The sequence below is a fragment of the Dermochelys coriacea genome, chromosome 2 (genome assembly GCF_009764565.3).
Source record: "Dermochelys coriacea isolate rDerCor1 chromosome 2, rDerCor1.pri.v4, whole genome shotgun sequence".
Lineage (NCBI taxonomy): Eukaryota > Metazoa > Chordata > Testudines > Dermochelyidae > Dermochelys > Dermochelys coriacea.
This window is the reverse complement of record NC_050069.1, coordinates 29,952,146-29,974,331: the sequence shown is the minus strand read 5'-3', so window position 1 is coordinate 29,974,331 and position 22,186 is coordinate 29,952,146. Positions and strand designations below refer to the sequence as shown.

Here is a 22,186-nt window from a genome sequence, read left to right as displayed (position 1 = left end):
CTGTAAGGGAAAAATATGTATGTATTAATTATCATTTTTATATAAATCACTGTCTATATACTGTGTTAACAATTTGTAAAAGTAAATTGTGACCATTTAGGGGCAGGAGTGTGTCTTCATGTGTGTTGGTACAGCACTTAACACAATAATTCCCCCGCGCTGATTTGGCCCTTGAGTGTGTGGTATATTGAGGACGGTGTTGGAATTTCAAGTTATGTAAGGGATGTAACACAGATATGCCTTTGATGATTCATAACTACTGATTTCTTCTAGCCCTCAAAAATTAGAAAACCTATCCTTTGTTTATCCCAAAATAGGATCCACCTAAGAAGTAAAGAGAATAACAAAATGGTTCATATTGTGTGAGACACTTTCTCTAAGGACTCACAGATCAGCCAAAGTTGGGAGTTCCTCTCCCTAGGAAAGAAAATAAAATGGCTAAATGAGAGTACTCTTAATCACCTAAGCAAGAATCTTTCATAATTTCCATATGGATAAAACCTCTTTCTCCTTCCCAACCTGCCTAAAAAGAAATCTATACCAAGTAAAAGTGACATATTGCCTTCCTATGCAAAGTGGCTCATTGCACATTGAGTGGATTAAAATATGGGTGAGGAAACTGCAAATTAAGCAAATTAGATATGATTGGCTGTAAGATGGAAGATCAAATTGGGTAAACTGTTACTCCAAGAAATCCAAGCCACATGTTTTCACCCCAAATTATAAACTATACATTCTTTTCCTTGTAAATCAAATATACCATGGATAATCTGTTTTTCACCCCAAATTAGGATCTGCAGAGTTGCTTGCCTTGTGAGTCAGATCTACATCATTCTATAAATAATGTGAAATGCTTATGTATGATCAAAGAATATCTGGAGTATGTCCTTCAAATTTAGAAGATTATAAGGGATTTTGTTGGATTTTATTGTAAATAGTTGTTGACTCTAGAAGTAATGGAAATTATCTGGCACAATGAAGAAGGCATGCTGGAAGATATAAAACAGAGTATAACTGAAATATTAAGAGAAATTCCTTAAAAGTGGGGATCCCAATTAAGAGTGGGTGCTAATAATGAAATATGGTCCTTGAAATGAATCAAACTTAAAAAGCCTCTGATAAGAAAAGGATTACATAAATTTGTTATACAACAATTTTATCTACTGAATACCAATGTAAGCAGCAGAGAAACTAAGGGTTAAAAATCTGAGCATCCACTTGGCATTAAATAACAATATTTTAGATTTTAACTCCAGTATAAGTCCAAGCAGAGTAGCTTAAAATGGATTGAAAACAATAACTTCAAACAATGCTTTTAATATTCTAAGCTTGGTTTTTTTTGGACCAATACAATCAAAGAGTAGTAACCAAACTCAATGCCTTAAAGACACGCGCATCCTTCGAGATATCATAAATATGTTAGAAATTAAGAATTTATGATCACAAATAAATGTAATAAGAAGTCTTGGTAATTTGCATTGTTCCTTTGTTCCTTTATATAACTGATTAACCTCAACTTTATTCTGTGAGAATTGCTTACAAGACTGTACTGTGTGTGTTCACACCTAGAACATTGGTTGTGTCTACACCTAAGTGGTGAACTATAGATTGTATACTAATGTGGTGCTGGGTGAATTAATACATTGTTGGTTGGTTAAGAATAAGCAAGTGTCCCAGTGTAGCGGGGTGGACACCCGCTCAGGCCCAGAGGGGTTTAAAACAGCCCTGAGAGAGGGTTGTTGCAGGAGAAAGGCACCAAGGCTGATTGGGGAAGCATGGGGTCCATGCCTCAATCAGGGCCCAGCTGGCTCTATAAAGGCTGTGAGCCAGAAGCCCAGAGAGAGTCTCTCTCTGCCTTGAGAGAGAGAAGGGTCTGGCTGCAAGGGCTTATCTAAGTATCGGGAGGGAGCAGGGCTGGGGACAGGCTAAGGGAGCTGTGAAGCTCCAGCCAAGGAAAGTACCAGGCTGCAGGCCTGGTAAGACCTATTAGATATTGGGGTTGCAGGGGGTAGCCCAAGTGTAGCCATAGGCAGCAGGTCCAAACCCAACCTTTCCTGTGATGAGTGGTTCATACTACAGTCTGCCCCAGGGCGTGGGGGCTAGCTGATGACTGGCAGCAGCCTACGACTGAGGCGAGGTAGGGATAGTGGGTGGGGAGTTCCCCTGGGAGGGGGAGACCCAGAACTGTGGGGGTACTGCCAGCACCCGGTTAAAGGGGCACCAGGGTCCTGGGAGGGTCACAGGGCCAGCTTTGGGCGGCGAGACTCCGGCCTAAAGAGTGTGCTCAGGAGCCTGGTACGCTAATTCCCTGAGACGACCAGCAGGTGGTGCTGCCGGTGAGTCTGTGCCCGGTTACACCCGGTAAGAAAAATACTGTTCAAGTTAAAAGCTGATCTGATAAGAACACAATGTTAAAACTAGTAAGCTAATACTCCCAGGACTCAAAAAAAGAGGGGTTACACTATTAACACTAAAAAAGAAAAGGAGTACTTGTGGCACCTTAGAGACTAACAAATGTATTTGAGCATAAGCTTTCGTGAGCTACAGCTCACTGCATTCGATGAAGTGAGCTGTAGCTCACGAAAGCTTATGCTCAAATAAATTTTTTAGTCTCTAAGGTGCCACAAGTACTCCTTTTCTTTTTTGCAAATACAGACTAACACGGCTGCTACTCTGAAAACTATTAACACTTATTCAAATGTCAAACCTAGTTTAAAAATCTGAATTAAAAAAAATTTGCACCCTGGCAAATTCATAAATTGACTCTCTTTCATGCTTTCAACTATCACTTTAAGAATGGGGATTTTTCCTTGTCCGCTTTCTACACTAGGGGCTCTGTAGGGAAGCATGCAAGATGGGTATAGCCGCAATCAGTCAGCTGACAGACAGCCTTGAATAAGGTTGAGTTGTGCCTCTCTCTTTTAGGAAGGAGCCTGCTTTGTCTCTTTCCATTTTGGAGTTCTTGTATGTTACCATTCTGAATTCTAAGGAATAAAGTAGTGTTCCTTCCAGCAAGAGTATTTTTTAGTTTTATCAAATGTCTCTGTTTGCTGTGAGCATAACAGAGCGCTTTGGTAATATATTGATACACACAAAATATTATGGCATCATAAACATACAAATGATCATAAATATTAGACATTCCTTGAGGTCCATCTAGAGAAGTCATCCTGCAACGACTTCTTTCCAATAGGGAAAAAACAGATTACAAAGGAAGGTTCAGTAGAGAAATTTGATATGTTAGTGACTCAACTACCTGAATTCAACATAGTGAGCAATAATACACAGGCATATAAGCACATTAGATTTGAAGGAAGTATTAATAAAAAGGAGTGAATACTGTGTGCTGGAATTATACATTTACAATCCATAAGCATGAAAACATAGTGCATCATAAAAAGGACAATAATTAAAATACAACAGAGTACAATTCCTCAAAAGATAAAAAAGTGGGAAGCAGGCAATGTGTTTTCCAGAGATATTGCTCAAAAATCTCATGATAAAAAGTTACTTGTACTGGAAATGAACAAGGGAAAGGAACCAAATAATAATATACAGAATCACTTAATGACTTGAAGGGTAAAGATTAAGGCAGCAGAAGAGTAGCATGAAATAATGAAAATTAAAGGGAATAAGAGGAATAAGAAGGACTTTTGCTAATATAGAAAGGAAAATAAGAAATACCAGCGAGAAAGGAGTGCTGATAAAAGAGAGAAATATAAAACAAATGTCTCAAGAACAGTTAACCTGTTTTTACAGTTTGTCTTTAATGAGAAGAATATGGAACAGAATGATGGGCAATTGTGAAGAACTGAACATCTTGACACTATTGTTAATAAAAAATTGGTATGAAAACGTGGAAAAATGATAATGCATCAATCAGCAGGGCTGAATGATATTCATTCCAGTATGGTAGGAATTAATGTGGGAATTAATTGATACAGTAACTCCTCACTTAAAGTTGTCCTGGTTAACGTTGTTTCGTTGCTGATCAATTAGGGAACATGCTCATTTAAAGTTGTGCAATGCTTCCTTATAACATCGTTTGTCAGCCTCCTGCTTTGTCCATTGCTTGGAGGAAGAGCAGCCCATTGCAGCTAGCTGGGGGATGGGGAGTTGGGGCTAGGAACCAGGGTGGACAGGCAGATCCCCTATCAGCTCCCCTAAGTTTCCACTAAGTTCCCGGTGTGGCAGCGCCCAGCAGGCTATCAATTGCAGGCAGATCAGCTGTCCCTCCCCCCACTGCCATGTGCTGCTCCTGCCCTCTACCTTGGAGCTGCTCCTGGGAGCCTCCTACTTCCTGTGTGGGGTGGGGAGAAGAGAGAGGGGATAATGTCAGGGTGTCATCCCCCCCTCCTGCTCATTCCATCCATATAGCAGGGGAGAGACACCACACGGTTCAGGACAGATCGAGCTTGCTGGCTGTAGCTGCCATCTCAACTTCCTGATATATTTAAAAAGGCAGTGTATTTAGAGTGGGGTCAGCGTCCTTAAAGGGACAATGTGCATCTCTCTCTCTCTCTCTCTCTCTCACAGACACACACACATAGGGTGTGTATCTCTGTCTCTGTCTGCAATACTGTGTCTCCTCCCTCCATTCGTGCTGCCTTGTAGAGTGTGAAGCTACATGAACAACAATGGGTTAACCCTTGAGGACTCAGCTGATTGCTAGTTCATCATTTAGCAGTAAGGCATTCCCTGGGAAATATCCTACCCTCTTCCACCCTCTGACTCCACCACCTCAACCAAGCTTCACAATCATCATTGCTGTGTACAGTATTAAATAGTTTGTTTAAAACTTATACTCTGTGTGTATGTGTGTGTGTGTGTGTTTAGTCTTTTGTCTGGTGAAAAAAATTTCCCTGGAACCTAACCCCCCCATTTACTTTAATTGTTATGGGAAAATTGGATTTGCTTAACATTGTTTCACTTACAGTCACATTTTTCAGGAACATAACTACAACATTAAGTGAGGATTTACTGTACATTAATTCAGTGTCAATTATTTTGGAACATTTCTGGTGAAAGGGGGAGGAATAAGAGAACTGGATAAAAAGTTAATGTTATGAACCAGAAACTCAGCAAGCATAAAATCATCATCACTCTATTGACTTCAGTGAAACTGGTGCAAAAGTACACCAGTTGAAAATCTGACTCATACTATTTTCACTATAATAAACAACTCAAACCAAAGAACCTTATCCATAACCAGCATCACCTTGCGCCCACCCCGAAAAAAAGTGGAAAAAATGAGCAGTTGTATCAACTGCCATCCAGTGAATCTGTAATATTGAGTTACATTCTCAGCACTATATGATCAGAAAAATATTGAGAGATTAGTGTTAGGGTTAGGGTTAGGGTGGGAAGTTCAAAGAAGATCAACAAAAATGATTTCTGACTGGGCAAGATCAGATTGCTATAGAAAAGCAGTCTTATTGGGATCCGGGAAGTGGGTGGGCGAAGCCCATCCACTGCTAAAGGATCCCCCCCAGCCTAAAAGGGGGATCCACAGGACCTAGATGCCCAAAAAATTCTGGGGGACAACTAATAAAATAACAGGGATAGGAGTGCGGTCAAAGGGTCAAACGAAGGGAACCGGACGGGGACACTGAGCAGAGAACCCCGGACAGCGCCCACTGCTCCTCAAAGGCGTCAAGGGAGTCAGAGGATGCCGCCCAGAGGAACTCTGCCTGGATACGTGAACGGACCGAGGATCGGAAATAGGCCCCACAGTATAGAAAAGTAGTGGGAGAGAGCTATATTAGCTCCAGGCTAAACAAATCCCAGGTACCAGGTTAAGTGAAATGGAACTTAAATGAAGCTGCTCCAGGTCAATTAAGACACCTGGGACCAATTAAGAACTTTCCAGAAGGCAGGGAGAATGTTATGTTGATTGGGACACCTGAAGCCAATAAGAGATTAGCTGAAACTAGTTAAAAGCCTCCCAGTCAGTCAGGTAGGGGTGTGCATGTCAGGAGCTGTGGGAAGAAGTAGTGCTGTTGGAGAGGCTGAGTAGTACACACCACATCAGGCACAAGGAAAGAGGCCCTGAGGTAGTGAAGTGGAGCTTGAGGAAGTGAGTGCTGCTGTGGGGGAAGTAGCCCAGGGAATTGTACATGTCATGTTTCTAAAAGGTCAGCTACCATAGCTGATACTATTAGGGTCCCTGGGCTGGAGCCCAGAGTAGAGGATGGGCCCGGGCTCCCCCCCGCACCTTTGCCCCCTGTTTAATCACTGAGACTGAGAGACAACAGAGACTGTGCAAGGAAGGATAACTTCTCCTCACCTCCCTCGCTGGCTTATGATGAAAATGGCTCAGTAGATTGTGACCCTTGTCTCTAGAGAAAGAAGGGTTACGTGGAGGGTCACAGTGAGCCTCTGAGGCTAGCGAAATCCCCCTGGAAATGCGGGACCCATGGAGGCAAAGACAGAGCTTTGTCACAGATCAGAGACCTAGAGTAATTGATTTAAAGACAAAGATGAAAAAATCTAAATGCATGTAACCTGCCTAAGCAATATATACAAGGGAACAAGACAAGACTCTGCATATAGGAGTAGAGTGTGGTTAACACCAAGAATGGAGATGCATTATTAAGTATGGAGCAGAGAAGTATAACTAGTAATTGGATTCAATTAAGAAAAAGAGAGTGTAAGCTTCATATAAGCATGAAATATATTGACAGTGAGATCTAGTAAATTATGGAATTGTCACCCCCAGGCACTGGTGCATATGTCATCCTACTGGACTTTTAAAAATAAGATGAGGTAATATTAAAATATTTACTGTAAGGGAACAATCCTGTATTGGCAGGGTCATGTGGTGGATGACATAATGGCTCTTTTCTATCTCTAAATATTAGGGGTGAGATCCTATGCTGGACCACACAGCTCACAACCCAGCAGCAAGGGGGCTAAGGAGTCTTCTTTATGCTCTCCTGAGCCTGGCCAGCTCTGAAGCCTCGTTTGTAACAGCCCAGGGGCCTGTCTGAGCTATGGGAGGCTCCAGGTGCTATCCTATGGGCCATGTTGCTGTTTACAGTCTCCACAATACTATGACCCTACCCTAACGAGACTCTCCTATTCCCAGTCCTGTTGTCAAGGCTCATGAAAGTGTCCTCTGAAGGCAGGCTTACAGTTGTCTTCTGCCATTCATTCTCTGGAGGAATCCTCTCACAACTGGAACTGGGGTTTTAGACTCCTTTTTTGTCATTGCAGCCATTTTTTTGTGATGTAAAGGGGTCAGAGCAGGGGTAGGGAATCTCATCCTATGATTTTAATACTTCCTTTGGGTGCTATTTTAATTAATTTGCAACTATATATAGGTCCCTTGGACATTAGGGTCACTGTACATACTGTGTTCAGTCTGGATTTACCCTACAAACTGAACACTTTTGGAAATATAATGCTCCCTGAAAGCATGGGTGCTGGAATAATTTTTATAGCGGGGGTGCTGATGATGGAAATCTTGTATTTGGTGTTTGTTATTACTACTTCAAGCCAGAGGGTATGGTACCATCCCCAGCACCACTGCCTGAAAGGCTCTGCAAATAGAGCTAGGGCAAAGCATAGGGAAGCCCTTACCCTTTAAAAAGAAAAGTGAAATCTTACATCTATATCCGTAATAATCGCTGCTTATAATGACGCCCTTCACCTTGAATACCAGTCACCTAGTATTGCTATCAGAATAGAATGTGCTCTCACAAACTATTATTATATTTTAATAACTTAATTTAAAAAATTCTCATTCCTGTATGGAATCAGTTTTCCAGTTGCATTATTACATGGCACTACTAAAAAATTACATGGCCTTCTCCATTTCATTTTTAATACTGAGAAAATGGCTAATGATAAATCAAGTTTTCTTCCCCCTCCACTTCAAACAATTTTGTACTAACAATGGATAATAATGCAATTGTGAAACTGCTAATACATTTGTCACTTCTTTGAGTTTTTTTTATTTGGAACAAATAAAAATGCATGGTGATTTAAGGGTAATTCATCTGGGAAGTGCATTAGTCTTGTCTTTTACTGTAGGCAGCATTTATTTTAATATTTGTAATATGTGCCTAATACCAAACCTCTGGGTGGATGTAATTAACCACCAACCACACAAATCCTCCCTCCTGGTAAGACCCTATGAGAAAAGATCAACAAACATAGCTGTTTCAGACAATCAGAGAAGCAAATTTCAGAGCTGAGGGTGTCTCAGTGGCAATGTAGTGCTACATTTAAATCCAGGGTCTGTTGGTTTGAGTTCCTCATCTGATAGGAATTTAGGAAATGCCATACAGGAAAAGACCTGAGGTCCACCTAGTCCATTTTCCTGTCTCTGACTGCAGCCAGCACTTAATGCTTCAGAGGAAGGTGCAAGAATCCTGTAGAAAACCAATCTGCCTTCTGTAAACAGATCTGCTTCCCATATTGCTCCTGATCATAGGTGCTGGGACTGTGGGTGCGGCTGCACTCCCTGGCTTGAAGTGGTTTCCATCATATACAGGGTTTACAGTTTGGTTCAATGGCTCTCAACATCCCACTATACAAATTGTTCCAGCACCCCTACTTCTAATCCCTTATAGACATTGTTTTAAAACCTGAAACCTGAATTTAATATCCCTGACCAAATGTTTGTGAGCGAATTATTACAGTTCTGAATACTTTTATCCATATACATTTCCAGTCCTGTTTTGAAACTTGCTAAATTCTTGGCTTAATGACACCCCAATGTTCCACATTCTAATTACATGTAGTGGGGGAAAGTATTTTCTTTTACCAGTTTTTAAATTTCCACATTTTAATTTCATTGAATGTCCCCTTGTTCTTGTGTTCTGAGAGAGGGAGAACAGAAGCTTCTGTTGATAGATATTGCAACAGTATGCAAAAGCTAAAATAATGGGGAATGATTAGGCTAAATGGCCAAGACTGTAACAGCTCCAGAGAAGTACCACCCCTTGGACGGCTTGCATATCCTGGTTCAAGACAGTCCCAGAGGAGAGGCAAGACACAAAAAAAAGATTAGGAATACAAAGGGCAAGCTTGAACTGAGAGAGTTTAAACAAATGGACTAACCTTTAGTCCAATGGGGGGAACCAACCCTGTTTAGGGGTTAGAAGAGCTTTAATCTGGCAAGTCCTTATAGGGCTGATGGGTCACTTCTGGTACTTTAGTACATGTCTAGATCTTTTATTGTTTTATATGTTTTCTCTGTAGGCTTTTGTCTTTTTTAATAAATATGCTCTGCTTTGAAAGAACAGTTTGGGTCACTGCTATATCATTGACATTGTCCTTGGAGAGAAACTAAAGAGTAAGGGCTGACCATTTGTCAGATCTGCTTAGAATAATCACAGTGAAGTGCAAGTGGACTGCAGCCTAAAACGCCCCTGGTCAGAAAGGAGAGGGACTTGGGTCCCTGTCCAGAGACGTGTATACAAGAGACCTGAGCACATAGAAGACCATGGAGTGGAAGTTAAAGGTGCAGTTACCCTGAAAATTGTGACATTCCTGATCTATCTTCTTTATACCTTTCATTATTTTCTATACTTTTATCATGTCCTCCTGCTTTTTTCTCTTTTGTAAGGGAAAAAGGCAAAACTTTTCAATCTGTCTCCATAAGAGTTGTTTATGGCTTTGATCACTGTTGTCTACCTTTGAAACCCCTCTATCTCAACCACCTTGATCCAGTATTTAAAGTGTGTATGTATGTATGTGTGTGTGTGTGGCGGGGGGTTACAGACATGGGAATTTTTTTAAGCTCAAGGGAGATTGCTGAGGGACACAGATTCTACCACTGCTGCTACCACATACAGCTCCCAAGGCACCACTCCACTCCCCTATGGACCGACACCACCCATGCATTGGCCTGTCAGCCCATCTTGGAGGGGAGCTATCATAAATATAAAGGGAAGGGTAAACACCTTTAAATCCCTCCTGGCAAGAGGAAAAACCCTTTCACCTGTAAAGGGTTAAGAAGCTAAGACAACCTCGCTGGCACCTGACCAAAATGACCAGTGAGGAAACAAGATACTTTCAAAGCTGGAGGGGGGGGAACAAAGGGTTCTCTCTGTCTCTGTCTCTCTGTCTCATTTTTGCTGGGATCAGAACAGGCATGCAGGTCGGAACTCCTGTAAAAAGTCAAAAAGAAAAGGAGTACTTGTGGCACCTTAGAGACTAACAAATTTATTTAAGCATAAGCTTTCGTGACCTACAACTCACTTCATCAGATGAATTCAGTGGAAAATACAGTGGGAGATTCATATACATGGAGAACATGAAACAATGGGTGTTACCATGCACACTGTAAGGAGATTGGTTACTTAAGGTGAGCTATTACCAGCAGGAGAATGGGGGGGGGGGGAATCTTTTGTAGTGATAATCTAGGTGGGCCATTTCCAGCAGTTGAAAAGAACTTCTGAGGAACAGTGGGGGGTGGAGGGGAGAATAAACATGGGGAAATAGTTTTACTTTGTGTAATGACCCATCAACTCCAAGTCTCTATTCAAGAGTAAGTTAATTGTATCCAGTTTGCAAATTAATTCCAATTCAGCAGTCTCTCGTTGGAGTCTGTTTCTGAAGTTTTTTTGTTGAAGAATTGCCACTTTTAGGTCTGTAATCGAGTGACCAAAGAGATTGAAGTGTTCTCCGACTGGTTTTTGAATGTGATAATTCTTGACATCTGATTTGTGTCCATTTATTCTTTTACGTAGAGACAGTCCAGTTTGACCAATGTACATGGCAGAGGGGCATTGCTGGCACATGATGGCCTATATCACATTGGTAGATGCGCAGGTGATTGAGCCTCTGATAGTGCGGCTGATGTGATTAGGCCCTATGATGGTGTCCCCTGAATAGACATGTGGACACAGTTTGTTGCAAGGATAGGTTCCTGGGTTAGTGGTTCTGTTGTGTGGTGTGTGGGTTTTGTGAGTATTTGCTTCAGGTTGGGGGGACGTCTGTAAGCAAGGACTGGCCTGTCTCCCAAGATCTGTGACAGTGATGGGTCATCCTTCAGGATAGGTTGTAGATGCTTGATGATGCATTGGAGAGGTTTTAGTTGGGGGCTGAAGGTGATGGCTAGTGGCGTTCTGTTATTTTCTTTGTTGGGCCTGTCCTGTAGTAGGTGACTTCTGGGTACTCTTCTGGCTCTGTCAATCTGTTTCTTCACTTCAGCAGGTGGGTATTGTAGTTGTACGAATGCATGATAGAGATCTTGTAGGTGTTTGTCTCTGTCTGAGGGGTTGGAGAAAATGCAGTTATATCCTAGAGCTTGGCTGTAGACAATGGATTGTGTGGTATGATCTGGATGAAAGCTAGAGGCATGTAGGTAGGAATAGCGGTCAGTAGGTTTCCGATATAGGGTGGTGTTTATGTAACCATCGCGTATTAGCACCGTAGTGTCCAGGAAGTGGATCTCTTGTGTGGACTGGTCCAGGCTGAGGTTGATGGTGGGATGGAAATTGTTGAAATCCTGGTGGAATTCCTCAAGGGCTTCTTTTCCATGGGTCCAGATGATGAAGATGTCATCAATGTAGCGCAAGTAGAGTAGGGGCATTAGGAGACAAGAGCTGAGGAAGCGTTTTTCTAAGTCAACCATAAAAATGTTGGCATACTGTGGGGCCATGCGGGTACCCATCGCAGTGCAACTGATTTGAAGGTATACATTGTCCCCAAATGTGAAATAGTTATGGGCGAGGACAAAGTCACAAAGTTCAGCCACCAGGTTTGCCGTGACATTATCGGGGATACTGTTCCTGATGGCTTGTAGTCCATCTTTGTGTGGAATGTTGGTGTAGAGGGCTTCTACATCCATAGTGGCCAGGATGGTGTTTTTAGGAAGATCACCGATGGATTGTAGTTTCCTCAGGATGTCAGTGGTGTCTCAAAGATAGCTGGGAGTACTGATAGCATAGGGCCTGAGGAGAGAGTCTACATAGCCTGACAATCCTGCTGTCAGGGTGCCAATGACTGAGATAATGGGGCGTCCAGGATTTTCAGATTTATGGATCGTGTGTAGCAGATAGAATACCCCAGGTGGGGGTTTCAGGGGTGTGTCTGTGCGGATTTGTTCTTGTGCTTTTTCAGGGAGTTTCTTGAGCAAATGTTGTAGTTTCTTTTGGTAACCCTCAGTGGGATCAGAGGGTAATGGCTTGTAGAAAGTGGTGTTGGAGAGCTGCCAAGCAGCCTCTTGTTCATATTCCAACCTATTCATGATGACAACAGCACCTCCTTTGTCAGCCTTTTTGATTATGATGTCAGAGTTGTTTCTGAGGCTGTGGATGGCATTGTGTTCTGCATGGCTGAGATTATGGGGCAAGTGATGCTGCTTTTTCACAATTTCAGCCAGTGCACGTTGTCAGAAGCACTCTATGTAGAAGTCCAGTCTGTTGTTTCGACCTTCAGGAGGAGTCCACCTAGAATCCTTCTTTTTGTAGTGTTGGTAGGAAGGTCTCTGTGGGTTAGTATGTTGTTCAGAGCTGTGTTGGAAATATTCCTTGAGTCGGAGATGTCGAAAATCGGATTCTAGGTCACCACAGAACTGTATCATGTTAAGAGTATAGTTGGATAGATTAACAATATTGCTGGGTGGGTTAAGGGAACCACTGTTGTGGCCTCTTGTGGCATGTAGTAGTTTAGATAGTTTAGTGTCCTTTTTCTTTTGTAGAGAAGCAAAGTGTGTGTTGTAAATGGCTTGTCTAGTTTTTGTAAAGTCCAGCCACGAGGAAGTTTGTGTGGAAGGTTGGTTTTTTAAGAGAGTATCCAGATTTGAGAGCTCACTCTTAGTCTTTCCTTGTTTGCTGTAGAGGATGTTGATCAGGTGGTTCCACAGTTTCTTTGAGAGCATGTGGCACAAACTGTCAGCATAGTCGGTGTGGTATGTAGATTGTAATGGATTTTTTACCTTCAGTCCTTTTGGTATGATGTCCATCTGTTTGCATTGGAAAGGAAGATGTCTGTCTGTATCTTTATGAGTTTTTTTTCATGAAGTTGATAGATTTCCACTCCATATGGCTAAATTCAGTGCCTTGCATTATGACAGGTTTCAGAGTAGCAGCCATATTAGTCTGTATTCTCAAAAAGAAAAGGAGTACTTGTGGCATCTTAGAGACTAACAAATTTATTTAAGCATAAAAAGTCAGTAAGCAATCTAGTTAGATATGCGTTAGATTCTGTTTTGTTTAAATGGCTGATAAAATAAGTTGTGCTGAATGGAATGTATATTCCTGTTTTTGTGGTTTTTTTGTAACTTAAGGTTTTGCCTAGAGGGATTCTCTGTGTTTTGAATCTGATTACCCTGTAAGGTATTTACCATCCTGATTTTACAGAGGTGATTCTTTTACTTTTTCTTTAATTAAAATTCTTCTTTTAAGAACCTGATTACTTTTTCATTGTTCTTAAGATCCAAGGGTTTGGGTCTGTGTTCACCTATTCAAATTGGTGAGGATTTTTATCAAGCGTTCCCCAGGAAAGGAGGTGCAGGGCTTGGGGGGATTTTGGGGGGCTCTTTCCCTGTTATATTTGTTAGATGCTTGGTGGTGGGGGCAGCAATAAAGTCCAGAGACAAAAGGTAAAATAGTTTGTACCTTGGGGAAGCTTTAACCTAAGCTGGTGGTAAAAAGCTTAGGGTTTTTTTTCATGCAGGTCCCCACATCTCTACCCTAGAGTTCAGGGGAAGGAACCTTGACAGGAGCAAAGTTGAGCTTTGGGAGCAGCTGATATAGCATCTCTGGAGGGACCTGACCAGGTACAGTTTAGAAGCCTGGGAGTGGCCAAAAGAAGCCACAGGGTGCATGGAACCAGCCACCCAGCACTTTATAGCGACAGGCTCAGAGCCAGGCTAGCAGTGAGGGAAGAAGTAAGGAGGAAAGGAGATGAGACAGCAGAGGTTGCACCCCTGAAATGGGCCCCAAGGTCTCTTTGCACCCCAGAAGAGAACCACAACCCCCAAACCATCACTTTACCCCAACCTCAAGAAATATCTTCACCCCATTGTCACTTCCCTCTTAATCCCCCCAAGAGAAACCCCCAATCTATTGTAATTTCATCCCTAATTCCTGAGGGAGACCCCCAACCATTTTCACCCCTTACACCTTTTCCCAGATAGACCCCAAATCTCACTGAATGTGACTGCACACTAAGCCCCATAACCCCCGAGAGACCCCCAAAACACCAGAGACCCTAAACTCCAGAGACCCCCAACTGAACAGAATCTCACTTCCTATACCCAGAGAAAGCCCTCAATCAAACTTAATTTCACTGCACCCCAGTAGGATCTCTATGTCCAGAGCACCCCAAATCCCAGAGACACCCCAACCCACTGAATCTCTGCACCCCTCAGCCCTCAAATCCAAGAAGAAGATCCTGAAACCCACCAAATCTCACTGAACCACCAGCCCCCGGTCCTCAGAGACTCCAATCCTAGTGATTTTCACTGCACCTTCAGCCCCCTATCTCCAGAGAGAGCCCAACCACACTGAAACTCATTGAACCCCCCCAGATGTCCTATCTCCCAGACTCACAGGATGTATTTGGTTTCAATAATTTGTATGAGGCATGTTGGCTCATTTAAACACAACAATAAATACATATAAACAGTGTAATGAACTAAGATTGAATGCAATTATGTGATATATGTATAAAAGAAATGGTGAATTGTCTGTATCAAGTGCATGAAAATCTTACTTGGCTGGGGTTATGACAGACCCCACCCCCCTTTTTTCTGATCACTTTAAGTACTGTCTCAACCTCAACTTTTAAAAAAGAGGGATGCATTCAAAACTAATCTTGTCCCAAATCATATAAAGCTTTATGCAATAATAGATTAAAATCCACAACATCATTTGCATCCAGAAATTAAGAGGAAGCCATGTAAAGGTCAGAATACTACTAGATTTTGAAAATTATGTTAAAAGCTACATATTTAAAATATTTCACACCCACATCATAGTACTTTGGTGTTATCATGAAGCATATCTAAAATCAGGTGATAAAACTATTAAAAATTTCCCCTCTCTCCTAAAACAGGGGATATTTCCTTGTATTGGAGTACCTATTACTATATTAAGGCAACCTAGCCCTTCATGACCCTTTGTTGTTGAGGGTCTTGAAACAACTGTGACAAACAGTAAAATCCCCATTCAAAGCAATATTTCATAATCTGGTTATTTAAATACACACACAAAACAAATACAAGTTGTGACATGATGAACAGCAAATCTCACTGAAAAAAATACTTGCAAAACTATTTTATAAAATCACACCTGTTTGAAATTCATTATATACATGCTAATTTATCATGTTCAAGTTTTTTATTTACAAGAAAAATATACTCTATTACATCCATTGCCTGGTAGCTCTCCTAGATTATTCAAATATTAATAATCAAAACAATTATATTAGTTGACATATCATAGAACTGGGAAGAAACCTTTAAGAATCACTAAATTCAATTTGGTCTAATTTACACAATACAAATGTAAATCTTTATGGGATCTAGGAAAAAAATCCATTGTTTATTGTTTAAAAAAAATCTCCCATCTAGTAAGAACTAAAGACTAAACAAACTGGTACAAATTACAACTTTTCACTCGATATACAGTATTGAGTCTCAAGCACAGATAATTAATCAATCAGTTAGTTAAAGATGCTTGAACAGGGACTTTGAACATACTGTAAATTTGAATTGCATCCAGCAGATGTAATAATTCATCTTTCTTTTCTTTATTAGGCACAATGCACTGTAAAAACATGATCAACTCTGAAATCAAACATTCTAAACCACACATACATATGTAGATAAATATTTGATGTTCCATGGAGTTTGTTTTTTAAGACAGTCACTAAAGCTGATATATAGTTGCAAACCCAGAAATAAAAAATTTATATTTCAAAGGTAAGAAGTTAGTTGTTGTGGTAGTATGGGATATGCAAATTCTGAGCTAAAAGAGGAAGCTAGATATGTCAATAATCACAAGTTTTTTCATCTCACTGTTTTCTATGAAAGTGTTGGAGGCTTACAACATAAGGATGAAATTCTCCCCTGGGCAGAGGTTAGCCTAAAACCAACGTATCATGTAATCCCCATTTAGTTTAAGTGGAATTTAAGCACTGTATAGGTGTGGTGCTGGCCCTCTACAGAAAGATGAAATCCAAGCAACTTCTTCTATAGTGTTTGCTTCTTTATATTTGGAAACACATGCTCTACTATTTCCTGAATCTATTATAAGAATAGCGGAACCTAGCTAATCTGAATTCAGTGAGGGACATGCAATGATTTTAGATCATTGAAGATTCGTCTGGCTATACCAAAAGGACAGGAGACATTTTGCATGGGTTTAATCAGGCTGCAACTTTATTATTAGATGGGACTGCCTGGCAGATAAAAGTGTACAGTGCAGGTAAAACTTGTTTATTCCACAATTACTGGGGACGCTTCCAGCAGCTTCCCCTCTTTTTCTATTCAGGTCCCTCCAGGAAATCCAAAGGTGTGTTATAATAATGGGGGGGTTGGTTCCCTGCCGTACCAATCATAGGAGTCCCCAACCCCCTCCCCCCAATTAATTCCTTTAACGAACACCTCTTTCTAAGTCCTTTTCCAAACAATTTATCCGGTCACTGTATATCTTTCCTATGGAGTACCTGCACTGAACATCTGCCCCACACTTACATAATGAGTTGCGACATATGGCCTACCACCCGTCATGCCATGCATGAACAAAGCCTACTGTGGGGAAGGCAAAAAAACCCCAACTGCACCCAAACCAATATGGTGGCAAGGGAAAAATTCCTTCCCAGTCCCACTCAACAAAGAAGCTGTTAGCATAATGCCCACAGCAGGTCTTGACCAGACCTGATATTTTACCACCTAAAGGGGAGGGAGGGTGGATGCTGCCTCAGCCTGCTCTGTGTAAAAGGGAGGGTTAAGGCATGGGTTGCCCCTTTTAAACCCTTCATTCCCAGGGGATGAGTCAGTGCCCATGCTGATCCATTTACAGCAGTTTTCATCTCTCCTGCACCCCAAAGCCAGAAAGCAGTTCCCTTCATTTGGCCAGCCAGACAACCCCTCCTGCTTAAAAGTGTGTTGCAGTCATTGGCTAAATGGAGAGAGTGGCTGGTATGTGCTGAAGATTTCAGTGCATAAGAACCCAGTCCTGGAGGCACTCCCTGCACATAACTTCCATTAAATATAATCAGAATTCTTCCTGTGGAACAGATTGATAGGTGAGCTGTGTGTTTATATGTACAGATGTCAAACAAAAGACAAATGTGAAGTTAAAGAAAGGTTACTGATATGACCCTGTTTTGGACAACAAGAGTTCAGAAGAAGTGACATTCAAGGGTTCCAGGTTCCACTGTGATAGTGATCATGCCCTAAATTTTTTTTCTTAATTTTCACTATACTCAATTAAATATATGCCTTGGGATAGTACTTTATTTTAATTCTGTACTGAGATGTATCACAAGTAGAGCTTGTGAAAAATTTTCCATCAAGAAGTTTTCTTATAGAAAATGACTTTTTTTTCCCTCTAAACATGAACTTTTCTCTTCTCAAAAGCAAAAACAAACAAAACCTTAGTTTTTCATTAAAAGCTGTGCCTTGTTCTGATGGTTTTTATCTAAAACATTATGGAAATGGTCATTGAACTTTTTCATTTACTGAAAATGAAAAATGTTGATAACTATTTTGATAACATTTGTTATAAACATTTTGAAAAAAATATTTTTTAAATTCTCAAAAAGATTAAAAATGAAAAATGGTCAGTTTTGAACACTTTGAAATGAAAATAACTGAAATTTTCATTTTCCCACCAGCTCTCTTGTTGGATTACAAGACCTTGGTGTGGAAGGGACAGAGACTTTCCACCAACGCAACTGATGCAATAACAGAAACATATTTCTGTGAATGAAAAAAAAACATGAGCTAATTAGAGTTGGTTATGAATTTTCTGTTGAAATGTTGACACACTGTCTGCCCTCCAAAACATACTGTCTCTCCCCCCACATTTACAGAACACACTCCCTATCACACTTTGCCCCTCTCCCCCCATTTGAAAAGCACGCTGCAGCCACTTGCACACTGGGATAGCTACCACAATGCACTGCTCTTTGTGGCATTGCAAGAGCTGCTAATGTGGCCACACCAGTGCGCTTGCAGCTGACAGTGTAAACACACAGCAGCGTTTTCCCTAGTGTGGTCTCTGAAGGCTGGTTTAACTCCCAGCGCTCTACATCTGCAAAATGTAGCCAAGCGCTCAGTCTCTGCTCAAGGAACACTCCCAATGATTTAAATAAGAGTCTTGTCCAGCTAAGGATTTCCAGATTTTACCCATAGTCTTTATAAAAAGACCAGTGGCAGGTTTACCCTTGTAAACATGGCATTGACATTGCTATATTAACAATTTCTTGCCAATATTCAAATCAACTGCTGTATGTCACAAACTACATCATACTATCATAGATTCATGAGAGGTCAAAATGGTTGCATCAGAAGCTCTTTAATGACCTGAAAATCAAAAAGGAATCTACAAAAAGTGGAAATATGGACAAATAGCTAAGGATGTATATAAAAGAATTGCACGTAGGGTCAAAATCACTTAAGGCACAGAATGAGTTACACCTAGCAAGGGACATAAAAAGCAATAAGAAAATGTTCTTATAAACACTTAAAGCAAGAGAAAGACAAAGGAAAGTGTTGATCACTACTTAGTGTGAAGAAGAGCTAATAACAGACAACATTAAAAAGGTTAAGGTATTTAATGTCTATTTTGTCTCAATCTTCCCCCAAAAAGTTAATAATGACTGGATGCTTTACACAATTAATATTAACAACAAAGGGGAAGAAATACAAACCAAAGTATGGGAAGAACATGTTTAAGAATATTTAGATAAGTTATTGGTACTCAGGTCAGCAGGGCCCGACAAAATTCATCCAAGAGTACTTAAGGAACAACTGAAGTAACCTTGGAACCATTATGTTTAAGAACTCATAGAGGGCAGATGAGGTCCTGGAGGACTGGAGAAGAGCAAATATGGTATTTATCTTTATAAAGGGGAACAAAGAAGACACAGGGAATTATAGACCTGTTATGCTAACTTAGATACTTGGAAAGATACTGAAACAAATAATTAAACAATCAGTCAAACTGGGAGGATGAGCGACCAGGATTCCAGATGGGTCTGTCCTGGGTCCAGTACTATACAATATTTCCATTAATGACTGGACAATGGAATGGAGAGGATTCTTATAAAATTTGTAGACATAGGGGTTGCAAGCAGTTTGGAGGACAGGAATAGAATTCAAAAGGACCTTGAATAATTGGAGACTTGGTCTGAAATCAACAAGATGAAATATAAAGATAAGTGCAAAATACTACAGTTAGGAAGGAAAAATCAAATGCACAAATACAAAATGGGGACTAACTGGCTAGTCCTGTTGAAAAGGATCTGGGGATTGTAGTCGATATGAGCAAAGGCTAATATCATTCTTTGTAATATTAACAGGAGTATCGTATGCAAGACACAGAAAATAACTGTTCCATTCAAATAGATGCTGTGAGGAATCAGCTGGAGTACTGTGTTCAATATTGCGTACCACACTTTAAGACAGATGTGGACAAATTGGAGAGAGACCAGAAGAGAGCAACAACAAATGATATAAATTGAGAAAACTTGCCCTATGAGGAAAGATTAGAAAAACTGGCTATAGTTAGTTCTGAGAAAAGAAGACTGAAGGGTAGGATCTGCAAAGACTCTTCAAATATGTTTGGTACTTCAAATATGTTGTAAAAAGGACAATGATCAATTATTCTCCATGTAAACTGAAGACAGAACAAGAAGTAATAGGCTTAATATGCACCAATAGAGATTTATTTTGGATATTAGGAAAAGCTGTCAACTAGAAGATAAGTTAAGTGCTGGAATAGGCTTCAAAGGGAGGTTGTAGAAATTTCATCCTTGGAGACTTTAAAGAACAGGTTACATAAACTCCTGTCAGGGATTATCTAGGTATACTTGGTCCTGCCTCAGCATGGGGGGATAAACTAGATGACCTCTCAAATTCCCTTCCAGCTTTACATTTCTATGATTTATGACCATGGCCACTGACATTAATGGGAGCTGTGTTACAGCATGGCCAGAGGGCAGCAGTAGAGTGTTAGAAGGGAGCCTTATTCCCTGTAGAGGAAAGAAAGTGTGAGCACGTGAAACCAATTAAAGCACCTGAAGCCAATTAGAGCACCTGAAGCCAGTCACCTGATAACCCTCCTACATGTCAATCAGACAAGGAAAGGAGTTGAAGCAGAGTGGATTGGTGTTAGAGCAGAGAGCAGTTTGGAGGGAAGCAGAGGAGAGTTTAAAGAAGTGCTGCAGTGGGCTAAGAAGACCAAGACCCTAGGTAAAGGGACATCTGGTTTGTGCAGAGGGAGGGCAGGAAATCCCACAAGCTGAAGGTCAGGAGAGGGAAGTAGTCCAGGGAAAGGAACTGCTAGTTCAAGTGGTTTACTGCTATTCCTAGGGCCCCTGGGCTGGGACCCGGAGTAGAGGGTGGGCCTGGGTCCCTTTTCCACTCTCCTCCGCTAGGACACTACCCAGTTAATACCTCAGTTCAGGGGTGAGAAATGGTGCCCTGAACCCTCCCCAAGAAGAGAAAGTGCGAGGCCCATCACAGTAGTGCCAGCAATTTGCCACAGAGCTGTTGGCAATAGTATTGAAAATTAGATCACTTACTTATGTGCCGAAATATGGAGTTAGCAGCCTGGTTTTAAGCTTCCGCTTTAAAAGAAATTCTTGCTGCATATCTTTATTATTCATCTCACATATTACATATGACACTCCTGTTAATGCAGCTCAAAATATTTATAGGATCCTTAAAAGGGAGACACTCTCAATATTAGTTATATCATTGCTTGTGTCCTCACTCTCTGGAAATCTCTATATAAAATATCCTGGGATAAAACATATTGTTCTCAGTTCAAAGTATTTATCTGTTTTTTCACATCACTTTGGAAACGCAACAGTGAAACCTGGTGTATTTGGATCTTCCAAAGGAGGAATAATTCACATGCAGTGTATTGAAATGCTGCACTGACAGGAAGAATGGTTCTATACTGAAGTCTTGTTTCTAATTTCAAAAGTTGAATGAAAGTGTTTGCATGTGTTGGATAGTGTGAGTTCTCAAGAGTCCTAAACTCAGGAAGAGAAGACATGTTAGTGGTGTTAGAAGGGTTTGACTACAACATAGCTTTTTTGTTCTGCTACATGAAACATTGATTGTTTCATGTTCTCTGTGTGTGTGTATATAAATCTCTCCTCTGTTTTTTCCACCAAATGCATCCGATGAAGTGAGCTGTAGCTCACGAAAGCTTATGCTCTAATAAATTTGTTAGTCTCTAAGGTGCCACAAGTACTCCTTTTCTTTTTACATAAAACATAGTTAGGCCAACTTTTGCAACTGATTTTGGAACACTGTTTTTCTGAACGTGCAGCCCACAATTGTTGCAGAACACTCTTCCCACTTTCTGTTTTGTCCTTACTTGCCTCTTTTCTCATTGGATCTTATCTCTTACTGCTTTGAGCACTGACTGCTTTGAGCACTGCTTTTGAGTCTAAAACAACAGTAATAACCTTATAACAGATTTCTACACTAGCAGAAGCCTGTGATCAAAAGTGTGACTGTGTTGGCATATTATTGTCCTCTAAGAAGCTTATTAAGACATATTTGCTTATAGCACATGTGCTTGGAGAGCCCGAGAAACAAGCCAGAAACCCTTGCAATGTGTGGTCATTAGGCAGCTATCTTTCCACTTGCAATTTTAAACTTTTTGCTAATTCAGAGATCCAAATGTAAAATCCAGTAATCAGGGACTTCATACAGATTTGTGGAATTGTTTAGGGTCTTGGGGTCCATAACCCAATCAATGGAATTCACTCATCCATAGATATATGGCTTTTTTCACTTGTGACAATTTTGATGAGTAATTTTTCATTTAATAAATAATCCAACCAGAATTTAATATGAGTTATTAATGCAATTTAGATTTACTTTCCATTTTATATTACCATGTTAAAATTGCTTTCACTGAACGTGACAGGGGAGCGCAGCAGTTTGTGTCAGTAGGATGCCTCTCAGTAAACTGAAAGGCATGTCAGGCTACCTTTCACCTCACTGAAGCATGCCACCTAGATTGTGACATGTCAC

The 22,186-nt window shown here is 40.8% G+C and overlaps 1 protein-coding gene across 3 annotated transcripts in view; it reads right to left on the bottom strand.

The window, feature by feature from the left end:
- The window catches only part of CSMD3 (CUB and Sushi multiple domains 3), a 1,226,382-nt gene that overhangs the window by 954,511 nt on the left and 249,685 nt on the right, over positions 1-22,186 (bottom strand). The window lies entirely within an intron of this gene.